This window comes from Papio anubis, chromosome 8, assembly GCF_008728515.1.
Source record: "Papio anubis isolate 15944 chromosome 8, Panubis1.0, whole genome shotgun sequence".
NCBI classification, from domain to species: domain Eukaryota; kingdom Metazoa; phylum Chordata; class Mammalia; order Primates; family Cercopithecidae; genus Papio; species Papio anubis.
Genome location: NC_044983.1, coordinates 113,583,471 through 113,603,352, shown reverse-complemented (window position 1 = coordinate 113,603,352; position 19,882 = coordinate 113,583,471). Strand labels below are relative to the sequence as shown.

General features: G+C 40.0%; 1 protein-coding gene across 5 annotated transcripts in view; it reads left to right on the top strand.

The window, feature by feature from the left end:
* Positions 1-19,882, top strand: part of SAMD12 (sterile alpha motif domain containing 12) — a 469,495-nt gene that overhangs the window by 355,665 nt on the left and 93,948 nt on the right. The window contains exon 5 of one of the 5 annotated variants that reach the window (XR_651002.2): positions 15,362-15,624. The exons of the other annotated variants lie outside the window; for them this stretch is intronic. The gene's annotated coding sequence lies outside the window, so the exon portion shown is untranslated. The remainder of the gene's footprint in view (positions 1-15,361; positions 15,625-19,882) is intronic. 5 annotated transcript variants of the gene reach the window in all.

Sequence of the window (19,882 nt, the reverse complement as noted above, 5' to 3'; positions counted from 1 at the left end):
GTAACTTTATTTTTTGTTGTTGTTGTTCTTGTTCATCTAAATTTGGAGGGAATGGAGCATAAGTTATGTTTTTTTAGAAAGACAAGAAATAAAGGATAAGGTCCACACCTGGCTCTTTTTAGATTCAGAGATGTATTTGATTTTTCCCTCCTTCTGCAGTCTGCCCCCGCAATCTGTATTGGTTTCATCACAGTGATGCAGCTTAAGCTATGGATTTGAAGGTGATTCTGTGAGCTTATTAATTTAAAGTCTGTGCAGGTGTCAGGATTCCAAGGCATCGACTCAACTGAATCAAGCCACATCATGATAATTAGGATTGAGGGAACATTTGGGAAAGGCAATGGGGAAAGAAATAAGGGAAACCAAATGTAAGGAATAGAAACGCCTGATCTGTAAGACCCTCAAGCAGGAGGCATTGGTGTTAGGGAGAGGGTGAGCAAGTAGAGAGGTGAAATCAATGTGGGAGAGGAACAAAGGGCAAATTTCAGAGCATGAGAGGGCCCAGAGAAAGATGGAAAGTCACAGGCCAAGGAGACCAAGGAGGGACATGTCCTGAACTGAATGGTGGAAAGCTGGAGGAACAGCACGGCCGTGCAGTGGGCCCCGGAGTGTTAGAAAGGCCTGTCATGTGGTGTGGCCATATAGGAAGCAGAGGGACTCTCATGACTCATTTGTCATGGGAAGAAATGGGGTGAGGAAGGGGGAAGTTTGTGTGGGAGGAAGGAGTGAGGCCCCAGGACAGAGGGAATGGAAACAATTTAGATGCATGTTATTAATTATTATCTCCAAAAAGCCTGGTGTGGTGAGATGGATGATGACACGGGAGATATGACTTAAGATCACTTCCAGCATAGCTCGTTGTGTCTTTCTACGCGGCATGAATCAAAATCTCTGGAACTTTCTCGTTTCCAGCAAGGAGGCTGCAGCACTGATATAGGCTATTGGGAAGATTAAGTGTTACATCACTGCCATTTTTGCAACTGTTCTTCACCCTCCTGTCAACCCCCGGCTGAAAGACCCCAGGGTGGAAACGTTCACTGCAGCCTAATACTTGACAGATAGGGAATTGACTCTAGAATGATTTTTCAAAACTTAAGTTATATTCTGAAATAAGTGGTTAATGGACCCATTCCCATCACCCTCCTCTACGTCTTTCATCTTTTGTGCACAACAGATGTGGCCAATTTTCACATGGATGAAATCTGCTTTGCTTGAAGGAGCCTATGGTTTAAGTATTATTATTGTTATAGTGGTGGTTGCTAGTGTCATTTAGAGTTCACCCGTGTCTAAAAAGTGTTGGAGACAATTTTCTTGGATACAATAGACCCTTTCAACAAGAGTGAAATGTAAGAACTTTTTAACAGAAGAGATAGTTATAAACTGAAAGCCCAAGTGTTACATATCTCATTCTGGGCATTTTCTTCCTGGTGCTTAGCAGGCACTCAGTAAATATGTTGGAATTAAGAATAAGTGGGTTTTGATTTCGCAGAAATCACCTGTGTGTTGCCTTTCAATGTTATATCCATTGATAAGATTGTCTTTCTTTTCTGGGACCTGACCTTGGTTAAAGGATAGTTTAGTTGGTTAACTCACATTTACATAACTAACTGAACACATGCTAAACTTCAGAGATCGTACTGAGCACGGAAAATGCACCACTCTGACATGCCCTCATCTTAACAGCAGCAACATCAGGAACACAGTTTCCTAAAATGCCTGCCATTGTCAGCATTGATACTAAAGACACACGGATGACCTGCTGTTTACAAGGCAGCTCACTAGGCCCTGAGATACAAAGAGTTTATAATATATCCTCATAAATAAAAAAAGGTAGAACATTCTATTTAAACATAACAGTACATAGCACACAATATTATAGTTTAAGATAGTTTACTGTAGATTATTTAATCATGGTACAGAAATTGTACAGAATATGTATTGCCGCTATTCCCATTTTGGTAGTAAGAAACCCAAATTCTACAACTCAGAACTTAGGAACATACTTACTCTAGCACTTCACCTTCATGCAAAGAGAGAGCTAATCGTACACTGCCTTTCTGCAAGTTTCTCATTGAAATACCAACCATACCTACTCTACTTAGTTTTGCTAGACACGAAGAGTGCATACATTGGATGTGTGTGATCTCTAGCTGGCTCATGAAGAAATATCCAGACAGTGTTCCATCTCTCACTAAAGCAACCACATTGGCCGAGACATTCTCCTACCTCTTTAAGGGGCTTCAGGTATCCCCAACCAAGGCTGTCTGTGGTGGACCCTGGATCAGCTATGGGCTCCCTCACCACTTCTCAGCAATGGTACCACACTCCACTCATCTCACTGCCATACTCAGCAGGAATGCCCACAAGCCTGGGACTGCTGCTGGGACTGGCAGAGAAGCCAGGTTCTTACAAAGGATAAAAGGTCAGACTTGCCTTATCCCCCACGGTCGACTTACATTTCAGCTCTTTGGAGGGAGGACAGACTGCTTGGGCCACCAGTGAGCTCCCAGCGCCTTCTACACTCACTGCCCATAATAGGCAGTAAATCTGTGTTTGGTAAATGAAAGTTAGGGAAGACAGGAAAGAGTGGGAGAAGGAGATAAAGTGGGAGAAAGAGAAAGAGGGAAGGAAAAGAGGGAATGAGGGAGAGAAAGAAGAGAGGGAGGAAGAAAGAGAAATGGGAAAAACAAGAGGAGAAAAAAAGAAGGGAGCAAGAAAATGAAACAAGCAAACAAAGGCAGCTAGCAGGAAGTGCTGAGCTGGATGCGGAGCAGAGATGACTGCTAGTCAAGATAAGAGAGCACTACCACAACAGGAGAAAGATGATAAGGTGCTTCTCCTGGCTCTGCCAATGACAAGCTGTGGGACCTCGGACAAGTCACTCATCCTTTCTGGACCACAGAGTAAGACCTCATTTGTAACACGAGGGATCAGACCAGATCTTTGGACAGACCCTTCTCTACATGAGCGTCCCTGTCTCCATCCTGGTCCTCCAAGCATTAGCAAAAGCTACCTTGGATTCAGCACTCTGGCCCAGACCCTCTGCATTTTCCCCAGCCTTCATTTCTTATCAGGCATAGAAGTACTCTAAATGAACCTAAGGAAGAAAACACAACTACAGTTTTATAGGAGCTAAACTGCAGAACACAGAAAGGATTCTAGAAGGACAAATCTTATTTCATTTAGCTTCTTCTTAAAGCTAAGATACCTGCAAATGCAAACCTTAGGTTCTGCCCTCTGCAGCACCCAGGCAGAGCCTGACTAGGAAACTTCAGCGAGGAGAATGTAAAAGGAAATGTAGATATTTATAATTGAAGTATCTTTCCCCTTGGGTATTTCTTTTTTTAATGAAAATTTAGTCAACTGAATATTTTGATTCCCCAAGGAAGACTCCTCAGCTGTCGATTACGCTGAGCACACGGGAACAGCTCTAACAGAAGATGACGCCCGCTCTTGGCTAATGATCACCTTGCTTGGTATCAGTGAGAGACAAGGTCTTTGAGGCTGGCCCCCTTTCAGCTGTGAATTAAGTATTAGGTACAGAGTACAGCTAAAATCATTTTGTGTGAGCCTGCAAACCAAATGGTTGCTGGATCCAATTTTGTACAGGTATATCAAATAAATTTAATTTCCCCATTTAAGGTGCTTGCTTTTAATTCTGGGGCCAGCAATGCAGAACAGTTTTGCAGATTAAATTTCCATTCCCAGAAAGAAGTAGTCGGGGATAGAACTTCTAAAGCACGTGTAACCAAAAAGCAAAAGGTTTACAGTGCACGCAGCAAAGGTGGGGGCGTAAAAAGATCTACTGAGCACTAGATGGTATAGAAAACTTCAGGTGCAAGATTACCTTTGTCACCTCATTTCAAACCAGATAATCACCTTATTTATAACCAAAGCAGGGTGGGCTTTGATGCCCTGATTGCAGCTATCATTTGAGATGCCTGGTGCTTCTCTGTGTTATGTGTGGACTGAAGCTTGGCTGCCCAATTCTACAACCACCACTAGAAAAGGTACCTGAATAAGGTTTAATTCTAAGACTAAACTCAAGGGTTCTTAGTAGTAATCATAGATCACTTCCCTCAAAAAGCCTTTCTTGATTTCTACCCCTCACCCACTACCACTTGACCACTCCTCCTGTTTCTCACTCACGACCCCCTATGCACATATCTATGACCACAACGATATGAAGGGCTAGTGCTGCCTCAGGATTAAGCTGTGCAACCTTGGGCAAGTTACGTCTGTGCATCTTGGTTTTTGCATTTTAAATGACAGTAGTAATAGGGTGGTGACGAGTGGGTGTGAAGGACTTAGAACACTATAGAACAAGGTAACTAGTAAATATGGCAGGCCTGTGTAGGACAGACTCTCTTTGACTCCCTAGGATTTACCCCAGCACCTAGCATGTTTCACAGCTTAGAGGAAAACATTTATTGACTGACTTTTGATCTCCATTTTTTGGTGAGACGTGGTGGCTCACGCCTGTAATCCCAGCACTTTGGGAAGCTGAAGCAGGCAGATTACTTGAGGCTAGGAATTCAAGATCAGCCTGGACAATATGGCAAGAAATACTAAAAATTTTTTTAAGAAGTAAAAGAAATTAGCCAGACATGGTGGCAGGAACCTGTGGTCCCAGTTATTCGGGAGGCTGAATCGCTTGAACATATGAGGTGGAGGTTGCAGTGAGACAAGATTGCTCTCCAGCCTTGGTGACGGAGTGAGACCTTGCCTCAAAAAAAAAAAAAAAAAAAAAAAAAAAAAAAAAAATCCATTTTTGCCTTCCTGGCATTTTATATTTTAATCCTTTGTGTATTTAGGGGTATTCACCACAATTAACAAGTTTAGATTGGTCCTATTTGAGTGTCCATGCTGCAAGCCAAATACTCTTTCAGGTGCTTTGTATAAAATATTCTATTTCATTCTTACATCACTCCCTTATTTTTCCCATTCTTAATATTAGGAAAGTGAGGCTCTGAGAGTTTAAGGAACTTGCCTAAGGCTGGTAAGCTGGTATTTGATGAGCCAGGATTCAAACACAGGGCGTCTTATCTCTATTCCATGGGGCCCCTGAACGAACCAGGGATCTGGTAATTCAATGATGTGTTGGTGTGCCCTGCCTGGCTCAGCCTACCCACGCAGACCACTCTCCTCACATGATCAGGGAAATTCCTAATTAGCCTGACTGGCTGAGCCTCCCATCCCAAAGGCCAGAAACTCGGGCTAAGTGAAGACCCAAGTGAGATCTGCTCAGCCTGATCTCCAACCTCCCGTGCATTCCCCCACATCACACCTGGGGTGTGGATTCACCTGCATTCACTCAGAGGCTGCTGCCTGCTCACAGTCACCCAAATAGTGATTAGGCCAATAGCACTCTGGATCTTGCTTCATGCCTTCTCCAGGAACATCCACCTATGACTCCATGAGAAGTTTGTGATGTTGTTGAAAAATAATCCCATTTACAGTTTACATTGCATCTAAAATCATTCTAAGGGCCTGTGGCTGCTGCTTAGAGCAAAAGCAAAGGAGGCCTGTTTTCTTACAGACAATACACAGGAATCCTGGAATTATTGCATGTCTTTCATTAGTAAGAAGCTGCCTGCCATTAGAATTACCCTTCTTACTTCCTAAAATACAAAATCTTTTAGAAGATACTATTGTATAGGGTATCTAAAATAACTTACGTGACCAGAAACCACAGCTGAAGAAAATTGTGTGTGATACATACATACATAAAGTCAGCTCTTCAGATTCGTGGCTTCTGCATCTGTGGCTTCAACCAACCATGAATCAAAAATATTTGGGAAAACTTCCACAAATTTCCAAACAGCAAAACTTGAATATGCTGTGTGCCAAATACTAGGTGGAATCCAGGTGAATGAAGTCGTGTAGGTATTGGATTAGGTATTTATTATAATCTAGAGATGACTTAAAGTATATGGAAGGATGTGCATATACTGGAGGATGCGCATAACATAAAGATCACAGTGAGCAGTAATGGAATAGTAGTTTTTAGTGTAAGAAAATAATCATTTGGAATTAGGCCATATTTGGGGTAAGCAAGCACAGTTGCTATAATATATACATTTCATGCCTTTCATTTCCAAGTGCTACATTGAATCCACATAAATGAAGTGATATGTAAGCATTGTATTAGATATCATAAGTAATCTTGAGATGATTTAAAGTATACAAAAGGATGTGAGTGGGTTATATGCAAATACTGCATTGTTTTATTTCAGGGACTTGAGCATTCACAGATTTTGGGATCCATGGGGGATCAAGGAATGACTCTACACATACACACACACACACACATACACCTTGTATTTTATAAAATGAAATCACTGTTAGTTTATGTAGTATTTTGGCAATGGCAGCAGTTCTGTTCAGCTGATGGTCCTTAAGCATGAACAGATTCTCATAAATAAAAAGAGCTCATGGCTGTATTGATCTTACACTACATTTGTTTTAGAGAGTTGAGTATTTTAAGGTGGTGTATGTTAACAAGTTGAAAGAGTGCTTTTATAAGAACGCTTTCTGGGGCTTTTTGTCAGTTAGCGCTGACCATATTTTAATTGGCTTCCATTTGTTCCATTTGTTTTCAGAAGAGGGTGTACATCTTCTGATGTATAAAAAAATAAAGTCATCTACTCAGTAATCATGTTTTACATAGTGGCCAAAACAGACAGTGAGCTAATGCCTGATGAGTGAATATATACTCATGATTGCCAGAATCTCCTTCCTGTGCCCATGTCAGACATCACACATCAATCTGAGCAACATTAGCATTCTTCTCAACACCACCCTCCATCCAGCCTCCTCCAATCCATCAGTGTTGACCACCAGCTTGACTGCTGGAATTTGGAAAAGGACTAACAATCCTTTTGTCTCTCCACAGTCAGAGCCAGTGTTTGTATGAGAGTAGCCAAAAGTAAGAGCAGGACTCCACGTGTAATGAAGATAGAATTATTTGCTGTGGAAATCACACCACATGATCCCTATATTGGGAACAGAAGTGGAATAGTAGTGTTTGGTGTAAGAAAATGATTAAGTATTTGAAATCAGGCTATATTTGGGGTAAGCAACGCACAGTTCCTACAGTGGAAGAAGGTCATATCTTCTGCTGGTTAAATGACCCTACCAGTCCATTTCCAAAGACCCTGTCCCTTTCTGTAGTGTCTTTATCTCTTACCTGAACTTTTACAGCAATCCCAATTAACAGTGAACTCTTTGAGAGCAGGATCTGTGTCTGTTTTCTTTATCCCTGTTGTATGTGAATGCCTGGCACCATTTGGCATAGTGACTGAGCATGAATGAATGAATACCCCCAATAAGTTTCCTGCTTCTAGTGTCTTTTTCCCATTTTAATCTGTCTTAATTTATAAGATTAATAAATCTTTTCTTCATTTTTAATCCGAGCACTTTGGAAGGCTGAGGCAGGCAGAATGCCTGAACTCAGAAGTTTGAATTTATCCTGGACAACATGTAGAAACCCCATCTCTACTAAAATACAAAAAGATTAACCAGGAGTGGTGGTGCATGCCTCTAGTCTCAGCTACTCAGGAAGCTAAGGCATGAGAATTGCTTGAGCCCAGGAGGCGGAGGTTGCAGTGAGCTGAGATCGTGCCACTTCACTCCAGCTTGGGCTACAGAGTGAGATTCCATCTCAAAAAAAGAAAAATAAATAAGTAAATAAATAAAATTTTTAAAGTTTCATTTTATTTTTAATTGATAGTAATTGTATATATTTATATAATACAATGTGATGTTCCGATACATGTATACATTGTGGAATGAGTAAATCAGGCTAATTAACATATCCATCACTTCAAATACTTATCGTTTCTTTATAGTGAGAACATTTAAAATCCATTCTTTTAGCTACTCTGAAATACATAATACATTATTATTAACTATGGTCACTATGCTGTATAACAGATCACCAGAACCTAATCCTCCTATCTAACTGAAACTCTGTATCTTTTGATCAATGTCTCTCCTTTCCCCATCCATACCCCTCCTTCTCCCCAGCCTCTGGTAGCCATCCTTCTACTCTCTGCTTCTATGAGTTCAGCTTTTTTAGATTTCACATATAAGTGAGATCATACAATATTTATCTCCCTATGCCTGGCTTATTTCACCTAGCATATGTTCTCTGGGTCCATCCATGTTGGTGCAAGTGACAATGTCCTACTTTTTAAAGCCTGCCTCCAGTCTTGCTTCCTGTAATCTTATCCTCCACATTCAGCCATATGCAAATCTAGACACATCACTCTCCTGCCTAAAACTTTGTCTCCTTTTCGCCTACTGAGGGAAACCTAGGCTCCTCTTTAATCACATTGCCAGCCAGCAAAGCATTGCACATTACTATCTAGTAACAACACATTTGTTAAAATTTCTCATAAACATGTAGTTCCTGCCTTTGAACTTCTACACGTGCTGTTCCTTCTACCTGGAAATCCTTCCTCACCTAACTCTAGTTCATCTTTCAAAACTCAGATAAATCATCATTTACTTAGAAATCATTCCCTGTATCCCAGAGTTGAGGGTCAATGCCTCTTCTCTAAAATCTGATATCACTCTACTCATATTTATATCATAGCACTTACCAAATATTAGAATGATCTATTTTTAAAACTCCTTGAAATGATATGATGTTTTTTCTGCATGTTACAGAAAATCCAACTCAAACTGGAATATATGAGTATACATAAATGAAAAGAGATAATGCAGGCTTAAAGTACAGTTTGATTTAAATTTTCCTAGATTATTGGGGTCTCATTTTTCTGTGTTTCTCTTGACCCTGTCTTCCTGGCTAACTTAGATTAATGCCTTCTTGGTATCAAAATGATTCCTACAGTTCCTGCACAAGTTTCTTCACTGATGTCTTAATGAAAAGAAAGAATGTCTTTCTCTTACAAGCAGACAAAAGTTCCACACTTCCTCTCACAAGATCAATGAAAGACTGGTGCCCATTCCTTAACCAATCACTGATGCAAAAGAGATAGGCGTGCGGTGATTGCCTCAGGCTTTATGGCTGGAAAGTTCAAGTCCTTGCAGGATGGGGAAAAGAAGAAAAGATACTTTGGAGGCTACTGACAACTCTCCCATTAGACTAGGCCCTAATGATCATGCATTTCCTGCCATACTCATCTATGGGTTCCCAGCATGTAGCACAGTGTTTGATACCTGCATAGTAGATAATCCATGCACATCTGCTTAGCTGATGAGAATTGAGCCTGCCTGGAACTGAAAAACACATTCTATATCCATGTTCCCCTCTCCACTTTAGCTCTGAGGTGCTACCACCATGCTGCCTACCTCCTGCAGCTGCTTCTCAACCTTCTAAATGAATCCTTCTGCCTAAAATGGGTTTCCATTTCTCTTAGACTAGGTTACATTTTTCTCAATCAAAATTCAACTTACCCCCTCCCTTTCCAATCCCAGAAAGATCTGCCTGTTTAGAGGCACTCTGAGGCTTCCCTTACAACTGGAAAATTCTGTGATAAATGCAAGAAGCTATCACCAGAAATGATGCGAACATCAAAAGAGAATGGTTTGCCAGTTAGTCCCTTTTTATTAAATATTCCCTGAAGGCAGCTACTATATATCTTTTGATTGTTCCTATATAAAAGATAGAATATAACCAAGTAGAAAGAGACTAGACTTTGGAAACAGGTCTGGGTCAAATTCTGGTATCACTACTTCTTCACTCTATTAAATGTTGGCCAAATGATTTAATCTCTCTGAGCTCAGATTCCTCCTGTATAAACAGGAATAATAATCCCCACATCCCAGGATTATAAGAGTTACATGAAATGGACTGTGTAACGTGGCTGGGACAGTTTATGGCCAAACTGATACACTCCCTTCCTCCCTTTGCAGCATCCAGAGTGTATTACTGGTAGGCCTAATGTTTTTGGTTCCGTAAATACCAACTTTAGGTGATCTTGGCTGTTGAAGAAGTTCACTGTTACTGGAGAAGCTCTTTTGAAAACTGCTCTGGCCTCAGTGTCTAATCACAGAAACTTGAGGCTTCTTAGTAATCTTTGATATCTTGTCTCCAAAAAAACGTAATTATCTGCCTACCTTGGCATGCCCTGGTTTTGTTTGCCTGGTAAAGCAGAAAATAAATGGCTTGCCAGCTGTGGTCATGATGCAGACCTAGATATTAAATAAGATGGATGTGAAAGTCAGGATTCCTGTGGATTCAAAGAAGCCTTAAGTATTCTCAGAGTTCCCTTAACTCTGGGCTTCCACACATGCTGCCTCTGTGATATAAAACTCACCCTCCTCTCCTATTTCCAAAAATAGACCCTATTGAGAATGTGTGCCAGGAAGAGAATTTGTCTGTAAACCTTCAGATTTATCATTGGACATCCCTGTTTATAAAAGCCTACACAGGGCTAGTATCTGGTATTCCTTCAGATATTTATGCCTTCTTTTGGTTTGTCTCTATAAATTCTCCTCCTTCTCCTTTCCTAGTTTTCACTCTACTTTCCTTCTGGGCACAAAACAAAATTCCTCTTATTATCTCACTCAGGGCATTTTATCATCAACTTTTATGATTTTGACCACTAGTCCTCATTCTACCCTGTAGAGCTCATCACAAAATTTTATCCAACAAAGATGGTTCCCTCTTTCAGAGGAATTTTAATTTTAGCTATGATAATCATTATTAACAACATATGTATTTCATCTATCAATGTGATTAGATTTTATTCCTTGTAAAAAAAAAATTTACAGAAAGGGCCGCACCATGGAAAGGACTGCAAATGTTTCAAAATCCCAGTGATTAAAAAAGCCAATGGCATTATTTGACACCTGAATGGAATAAGACAGATATTTAAGTGTTCCTTGCAAATGGATTTCTAGCAGGGGAAAAAAGATCTGGCAGTTCCTAGAGACAATGGTCTTTAGCCACCCACTATGACTAGGTTCTGAAGCCAGGCTGGGTTAAATCTTCAATCTGCTCCTTACTAACTATGTGAATTTGGGCAAAATTTTAAACTCTTTGTGCTTTAATTTTCTAACCTGCAAATATTGATAACAAGAATACCCATCTCAAAGGGTTTTTTGGGAAGTTAAATGAATTAGCACCTTTATATGTGCGCAGTATGTACTCCAACAATGGCTGCCGGTTGAAGTAAATCAGGCATCAAAAAGTCATGATGTGGTCATGATGAAGACCTGGATAAGATGGATGTGAAAGTCAGGATTGCTGTGGATTCTAAGAACCCTTAGGTATTCTCAGGGTTCCCTTAACTCCGAGACATAAAACTCGGCTTCATCACTTATTTCCAAAAATAAACCTTGCTGAAAATGTGTGCCAGGGAAGAGAAGTTGTGCATCTTGTGGGAGCCAATGAAAGAAAATCATTGTCCCGATGTGCCATTTTCTCTCTCTTCGTGCAGATTTCTTTCTTTTGGTAAATACAACTGCCAAAAGCTCAGCTCTTTAAAGTTTTACACCTCTCCATTTCCATGAGAAGAACAACCAGAAGGCTTGTGTCATCTTTCAGGGACATAATCCTTCAAAGTTTCACACTCCGGGTATGTGTGCAGATTACTGAGACAGGAAAACATGACACATATCTCCAGGGTTTTTAAGTAATTTTATATGAAGTTGTTTCCTTCATATAAGTGGAATGCAGGTCCACTGTAGAAAGTCTAGAATATGCAGATAAGCAAAATAAGAAAATAACAGTCATACCACAGGCCAGCACTCAGAAATAACAACTGTTAATATTTCATTGCAAATGCCTTTGATCTTTCAAATGTATATGTGCCCCTGAGTATATAGATTTTTTTTTTTAAATGGAATGGTACAGTGCATGCAGGTTATCTTTCTGTACCTCAGGTGCACAGAGTTGAGTTAGCAGTGCTGCTTGATTCATGGCATACCATTTTTTCATCTCTTTCAAGGGACTCTTGTGGATTTTTCCCCTCCTTGCTTTCAAATTTCACATCTGTTCCCTACCCACTAATGCAAAAGTGCTAATACATTTGATATATTTTAATATACACTGTTCTTTTGGGTGTGGATATATCTGTAATCCATACAAATGATATTGTGCTCTAAGACCTCATCGTTTTTCATTCTTATTCAACACTGCTTCTGAAATCTAACCATGTTGCTATGTGTACATCTAGCTCAACGTTCTACTTGATGCCTAGCATTCCATTACATTTTACTTACCTACTACCCTAGTGAAATACATGTGGGTTGCTTCATATGAATAACTGGGAAGAATTTATCTGCTTTAGACCAAGGATGGAGCTTCCTGGATCATAGAACACCTGAAGGCCTCATTTTACTCCATGCTGCCAGATTGTAGCCCAGATGGGGAAACCATTGTCTGCTCTCTGCAGAGTGCATGGCATTATCCAGATTTCTAATTTTGGCTCATCTGATGGATGTAAAGTTGGATCTGACTGTTTCAATGTGCATTTTCTGATAATCAGGGACTTTGAGCATAGCTTCATACTCCTTAGCCAGTTAGATTTCTCAGTTTGAGAGTAACCTGTTTAAACCCTTAGATTTGGTGGCAGGAGTGGGGATGTGGCAGGGGCGGGGAGGGGGGTCATGCCTTTTTTTTTTCTGTTTATAGCAGTCCTCACTTGTCTGTGGGAAATATGTTCCAAGACCCCCCAGTGGAGGCCTGAAATCACAGAGAATATCAAACCCTATGTTTGTTCCTAGGCATACCTACCTATAATAAAGTTAATTTATAAGTTTAGCGTAATAAAAGATTAACAACAACTAATAATAATAAAATAGGATAATTATAGCCATATACTGTTATAAAAGTAATGGGAATCTCTCTCTCTCTCTTTCTCTGAAAATATCTTATTGTACTGTACCAAGGATAATTGAAACTATGGAAAACAAGGCCTCAGATAATGGGAGACTTCTGGTGTTTGTCTGATTTTCTTGCAGATTCAAGATACCTACTTTCAGTTTTTCTGGCCTATATTTTGACAAACTGTCATCTTTTTGTTAACTTTCTTTAGTGTCTTTTGCCAAATGTAAATTCTTAATTTTTCTTTTATCCATACATTTTTATTATTTACACTTATGGGGCTAAGCGTGGTGGCTCATGCCTATAATTCCAGCACTTTGGGTGGCCAAGGAGGGTGGATCACTTGAGCGTAGGAGTTCGAGACTAGACTGAACAACATGATGAAACCCTGTCTCTACAAAAAAATACAAAAGTTAGCCAGGTGTGGTGGCATGTGCCTGTGGTCCCAGCTCCTAGAGAGGCTACGGTGGCAGGATAGCCTGAGCCCGGGGAGGTCAAGGCTTTAGTGAGGCATGAGCGTGCCACTGCTCTCCAACTTAGGCAACAGAGCGAGACCAGTCTCTAAAGAAATAAAGAAATAAATAATTATACTTACAGCTTATATCACTCAAATGTAATCGTTTTGTTTTGTGTGTTGGAGAAATACTAGTAAAACCTGGTTTATTTTTTACAGAATTTCTTATAACTGGAATGTTTATATACATTGAAGTTATTTAAATTATTTTCAGAGTACTTTGTTGATACCATACCATTTGATTTTTATGAAAACTCTGAAGAGTAGGTGAGCAGGTATCCCCATTTCATGGATGAAGAAACTGATTTGACTTAGATGGAGTGACCCTCCCAGGTTCACATAGCTCATCCATTGCCACGCCAGGAGCAATAGGCAAATCGCTTGTCCCCCAAGCCAGCAGAATACCTATGGGGCTTATCAAGAGTCAGGATTATTTCCAAAAAGGTATAATCATCTCAAACTTCTCCATGAAAACGTCACCTACCACCTAAGAAGATAGTCACACCAAAATGTTTGTTTTGATAAGTATGGATTGACTTACTACATTGGTCTAAGAAGTAAGCTCAATGGTCTTAAAAGAGGCAGAGGTGTTAGTGTGCTAAAAGACAACTCATCTCTTTGAACACTGTTGTGGGAAATAAGTTTTTTGTAATAAGTCCTGTTCTGAAAGTGATGAGTACAGATAATTTATGGTTTTCAAGGTAAGCCATTTTCTACACCTGCCCTCAGATTACAGAGATAGAACGAACCATTGGGCAAAGAAGAACAGAAACTTGAGTATGAAGAATGGGAAGTAAGAAGTTTCTAATCACTCTCGCATCAGGAAATATCCTCCAGGAAAATTAGTATGTGGTTAACTTTGACCTCGGTGCAGACCATAAAGACAGATGGGAGAGAAATATTGGACTCTGGCCCCTAAAATCAATGAATACTATCCCAGGGATGGGACTAATGAGCCGGGGGTCAGGTGGTTGTTTGTAGGGGAAGGTAAAGCCAAGCTCTTGGCTCCTGCTGGTAAAGGAAAAGGTGATTAAATGACGGGGTGATAGAGGGCTGATTCTTCAGTGTAATCTTAATTACATTTCAAAATACTGTTCATCAGCATTTTGTGGACAAGGAGAAAAAAGCTCAGTCAACTGTTGGTTGACTCTTTAATCTTGGCTTGTCCTTCAGCACCACGAGCAATCGCAAGCAAGACCTGTGTTCTCTGACTGTGCATGTCTCCCTCGTAAAAAATCCTTTTGCATAATCCAATTGAGCAAGGCTAGTAGTCGGCACTTTAAGAAGAATCAGTATTTTAAACAGTTGCCAAATGAGCTCAAAAAATTATAATAACAATAATTATAGTTTGCACTTACTGACTGCGTACTAGTTGCCAAGCATTGTGTTTAACAAGCACCATTTCATTTACTCAGGGGGAAAAACCCTAGGGTACAAATACCATTATTACCTCCATTTTGCAGATGAGGAAATTGAGGCTTAGAGATGTGGAATGAGTTGCCCGAGGTTACAAAGCTAATAACTGGCAAAACCGGAATGCAAATCCAGAACTGTCTGACTCCAAAGATGAATTTCTATATTCTTAAATTTTGTATGAATTATCCACTGCTGCTTAACAAGGTACTTGAAAATTTAGCCACTTAAAACAACAAACGTTATTATATCTCATGGTTTCTGAGAGTCACAAATCTAGGAGTGGCTTAACTGGGTGTTTCTGATGCAGTCGTTCTTGACGTTACAGTCAATGTGTCAATCAGGGCTGCAGTCAATGTGTCAATCAGGGCTGCAGTCATCTGAAGACTCCACCAGGGGTAGAACATTTGCTTCCAACATCACTCACGTGGCTGTTGGCAAGAAGCGTTAGCTCCTCATCATGTGGGCTTCTCTACAGGGCTGCCTGAGTTTCATCTATAAATAAAGATATCCTACAGGGATTTTAATGAGGATCACCTGAGATAACCTATGAGCTAGTGAGAGGTAAGCTGAAGCAGGCTGCATGAATTTGGGATAATATTATTAATAAATGAATTTATTGCCATCTTGCATAGGATATTCAGGAATATGGAGATATCCCTGACTCCTCCAAAAGAATGGCCAAGATCGTGCCTAATTAACTCCATGTCCTGGGAAAGCCCTGCTCTAATGGAGATGACATCTTCTCCAGTGCTCTATAGGGTGGAGAAGATGAAGAAATCTGCACACAGCCCCCATGAAGATTCCAGTGTTGTGGCTGGGAATCTCTGTCTCCCTTTATGCTGGCTACATGAAAAAAGAGTGTTTTTGCTTACAGAGACCTGGTGGCCATTAGAAGGTGAGCACCCAAACCCTTTGGTGTCCTAGCCCACATATCGAGATCCCAACCCTTGATGGGAAGAACAAATCATCTGGGTAGAAAATAAATCCAGGGCTAGCCTAAGAGCAGAGTATGATGGAAAGGCTTTGGTGTAAGACAAACCCATCTGTGCTCATATTTGCTGGGAGGAAACTGGTGCCCACTAAGATTCTGTAACCTTCAGAACAAAATATTTTGTATGTAAAGCACCTAGAAGAGTGTCTGGCACATAATAGGTGCTCACTAGTGGAAGAGTCTTGGTAGTTTTTTTATTATTGTCATCATTCCAACTTCATATGGCTGTTTTGAGGATTGCTATATGCAATTATTTGTTTAAAACCTTATCATTCATTAGATTGTAAATTCCATGAGAACAGGAACCTTGTATATCTGTCCTGTTTACTACCGTATTCCTAGTGCCTAACAAAGAGAAGATACTCAGCAAATATTACATGTATGAATATATCTAAATGTAGAGCCTTGTATGTATTAGGTGATCCATGTTTGATAATTATCAGCATTATATTCATCACCATACCATTCCCATTACCATCATCATCATCACCATACCATCCCCATTACCATCATCATCATCACCACCACCACCACCACCACCCCCATCCTCATGGCGTAAGAATACCCTGGTGTGATATTTCAACAGTGTTCTCAGTGTTATGACAATGAGACCTAATTTCCTTTTCCGCTTCAGGTTCTTTTAGTTCACAGAAGAATCTGGGTGTTTTCTTTTTTCCCATGGTGACAAAAGACCTGCTCCACCTTATTGGTATAATGATGTTATGACTTGAGGAAAAAAATTATATTCCTAAAAAATCTTAACAAGCCCTGTAATCAGATTCACCACAAATCTCTTGGAGTGATGGTCCACTGGAGTTGAATCCCATCTTCACTATTTTCTATGTGGCCTTGGAAGAGGTACCAAACCTCTCTGGATCTTCATGGCCTCATTTCTAAAAGGACAAAAGTAAGAACTACCCAAAATACCAATAAGGCTGTTGTAAGAAATATCAGATGCTTTTTGTCTAATCTCTTGCATGTGTCCTTTCCATGGTAGATGCTCAATAAGTATTCATAGAATGAATGTGTTGACTAGATGAATGATATAATTTATGTCTATAGCTTCACTACTCATTCCAGCAGCTGAGTCAGCACAAGAAGATAGCCTTTGAAATTCTAGGGAACTCTGAAGGGGTGGAAGATGTAAGTTCCAAAACTCACCGTGACTTTGGGCAAGTCCTGAGATGTGATTTAGGGTCTCAAGGGTCTTTTGCACATAATAGGAGGAAATTCTGTTTGCACAACAACGAGAAGGTACTTACTGCCACTAAACTGTACACTTAAAAACGATTACAATGATAAATTTTAATTGATTTTATCACAATAAGAAAAAGAGGAAAATTCTGGCTAGCTAGAGTACTACTAGCTTTCTGGATCCTAAGACTTGAGACCAAAAATATTGGCTGGCATGTATAATACTTTACTTATGCCAAACACTGCTAAAACGTCAGATGCATGATCTCATGTAACCCTCTCAGTGGTCCTATGAGTGAGATATTATTACTACTCCCATTTTATAGATGAGGAAACAGAAGCTTAATGAAGTATTTCTAGAGCTGGAGTTTAAAGCCATGTGTGTCTCTTTAGAGAGCTCTTGTGCTTTCCTACTTAATTTTCTGAAGATTGTTTGTTTGTTTGTTTGTTTGTTTGTTTGTTTGTTTGTTTGACAAATAACCAAATCACAAATGTAGGCAGCTCAAATCTTGGTCATATGAGCTTTGATAGAGAAGGTGGTACAGAGACCTGATACAGTTGAGAAAGGCCTTGTCTACTTCCATTCTTTGAAGCTCCCAGTGTCTTGGAACACTGGGGAGGCAGAAAAGGAAGGAGGAGATGGAAGAGAGGCAACAGAAGAAAACAATGCCAAGCTGCAGTTACCAATATATTTCTGAATTTTTTTAATGTTTACATTTGATTCTTATATTTGCATGATTTTAATAACAAAAAAAATACTTTATTGGGCAAAGAAATCAAAAGTCCCAGTCAAGTTCCTACAAGATTAGAAAGCCTGAGCTAATGGCTTTCCAGCCTTCTGCCTCCAGCTTCCCACCTTCCAATTCCTCTCATAGTAAGAGGCCCTGGGTGGCATTGTGATATAACCTCAGCTGGCTCTTGGCATCCCCATAGACAGGGCTTCCAGGCTTCTCTTCTTACAGCTGAAGAGAGGAACAGAAAATCCAAGGCTCCCATCATATTATTGGTTTGACAAGACATAGCTATTAGGACCACAACCCAGGAAGGGTTGCTCCCCCGAATCCTCTCCCATGGACTTGACTGATTCTTGAAATAGTTGCAGTAGTCATAGTTATAACAATAGCAGCAACTAATACATAGAGGGCTGATAAATGTGCTCTACATAACTCATTTGTTTATCCCAACAATTTGGTAAGGTAGGTACAATCATTAGTCATTTTTTGTCCATCTTTTTTCTCTAAGAGACAGGGACACCTAGAGTAATTTGTCGAAGGTTACAAAATTTTTAAGACACAGAGGTGGAATGTAATCATGGACAATGTCAACCATTTATGGAGCATTTACAATGAGATTGTTGCAAGAATTGAATGGAATAATTCACATAACCGTCTAACCCAGACCCTCACACCAATCCTGTGGACATGGTATCCTAACCACCATCCTCAACTTACAGATGGGAAAGGCAAGACTTAGGGAAGTCAAGGAACTGACTGCTATTACACAGCTCAGAGGTGGCAGAGCCATGGGGTCAGTGTTGTGCCAAAGCACAATGTCCCTTCTGCCCTTTGGTCTTCTCAGGGACTGATTAGAAAACAAGAAAGTAGATTTCCAACTTTTTGCAACATCACTTTACCTGGTCTCGTTAATGGTTCTATGCTGCGAGTTTCTGTTGTTTCTGTTTTCATCCAAATAAAACAGAAGAGAAAGTTCCAAGCTCCTAAAGCATAACATCACATCTTAAGGGCCAAATTTGATAATAAAATATATTGTTCTATTCAGTCTCCATATCAAATTTCTTACAGAAGGTGGATATCATTTGTGCTGCCTTTTGTAGGCACAGGTTGCAATTGCTTTTCAGCAATCATTTCTTATAACAACGCAAAACAATTCCAGCCAGCCCAGGTGAGGTTTTTTTCATAATTGTGTCTGTAATAATCCATTATTTTATGTTTATTTCATCAGTTTCAACAGTTCACAAGAACATCTATAATCTTAGATCCAGTAATCAACTGTTTCTGAATTGCCCCATCCTAAATTTAGGTTTCACACTTGGTAATTTAGCTAGAGAGTTTCACTGGTGAGTGCCACTCTTTCACGGTTGAGGGAAAGTGCTACTATTTGGGCTTTATTTAATTCTTAATGTTTAGCAAGTTGAACTGTATACCATGGAGTTTAATAATGCAGGGTGTAATTGCTCTAATGCTATGAAGGCACATGGCTGCTGATTTCCTCAGTCTTCACTAGGCCTCGCTGGCAAATGAGATGTTGCTGCTTAGTGGGGCTTCTTCTCTACTTCAGTGTTTTAAGAAAACAAATAGCATTGCAGTGTGGCATTTGTAGAAGAATCTGTTAAGAGCTGCTCATAATGGTGAATATTCGTTGATTGAGGAATTCCTCAGTGCTTGACACTGTATATTAGCTTATTTAATCTCACAACAACCATAGAAGGTGGGTACTATTACTACCTCATTTATAGAGGCTTAAAGAGATTCGTTTATAGCATATCACATAGTCCGTGGCAGAGAATCCCTGCTCCAGGATCAAACTTTGCAAACACTATTGCGTTGTCTTCCCAGGACTACTTTCAGTTATTTCTGCAGAGCATTAAGGAAAGAATGAGAAAGCTCCACATGTTCTTATGAAGAATAAAGAAAGTCCGAAGTGAGTTGTGAATTCTGGATGTCTATTTGCCTGTTTCCCAGGTGGACTGTCATGACACTAATCACCAGTCATGGTGGTCCTTGTTTCTTGTGCCCCATCCACTCTTCAAATATGATCTCAACAACTGAGAACAAAATGAATTTCACTCTGAAGTATAAAGTATCTTATGAAGCTTTATGTATTCCCACTGCTAAGATCTCCTTCACTTTGTAGTAAGACTGACATTTGATTGCATGATGAAAACGACTCCTCCTTTATCAAAACGTTTAAGCTCTGAGGGCACCAATATACATGTTTTTAAAAATAG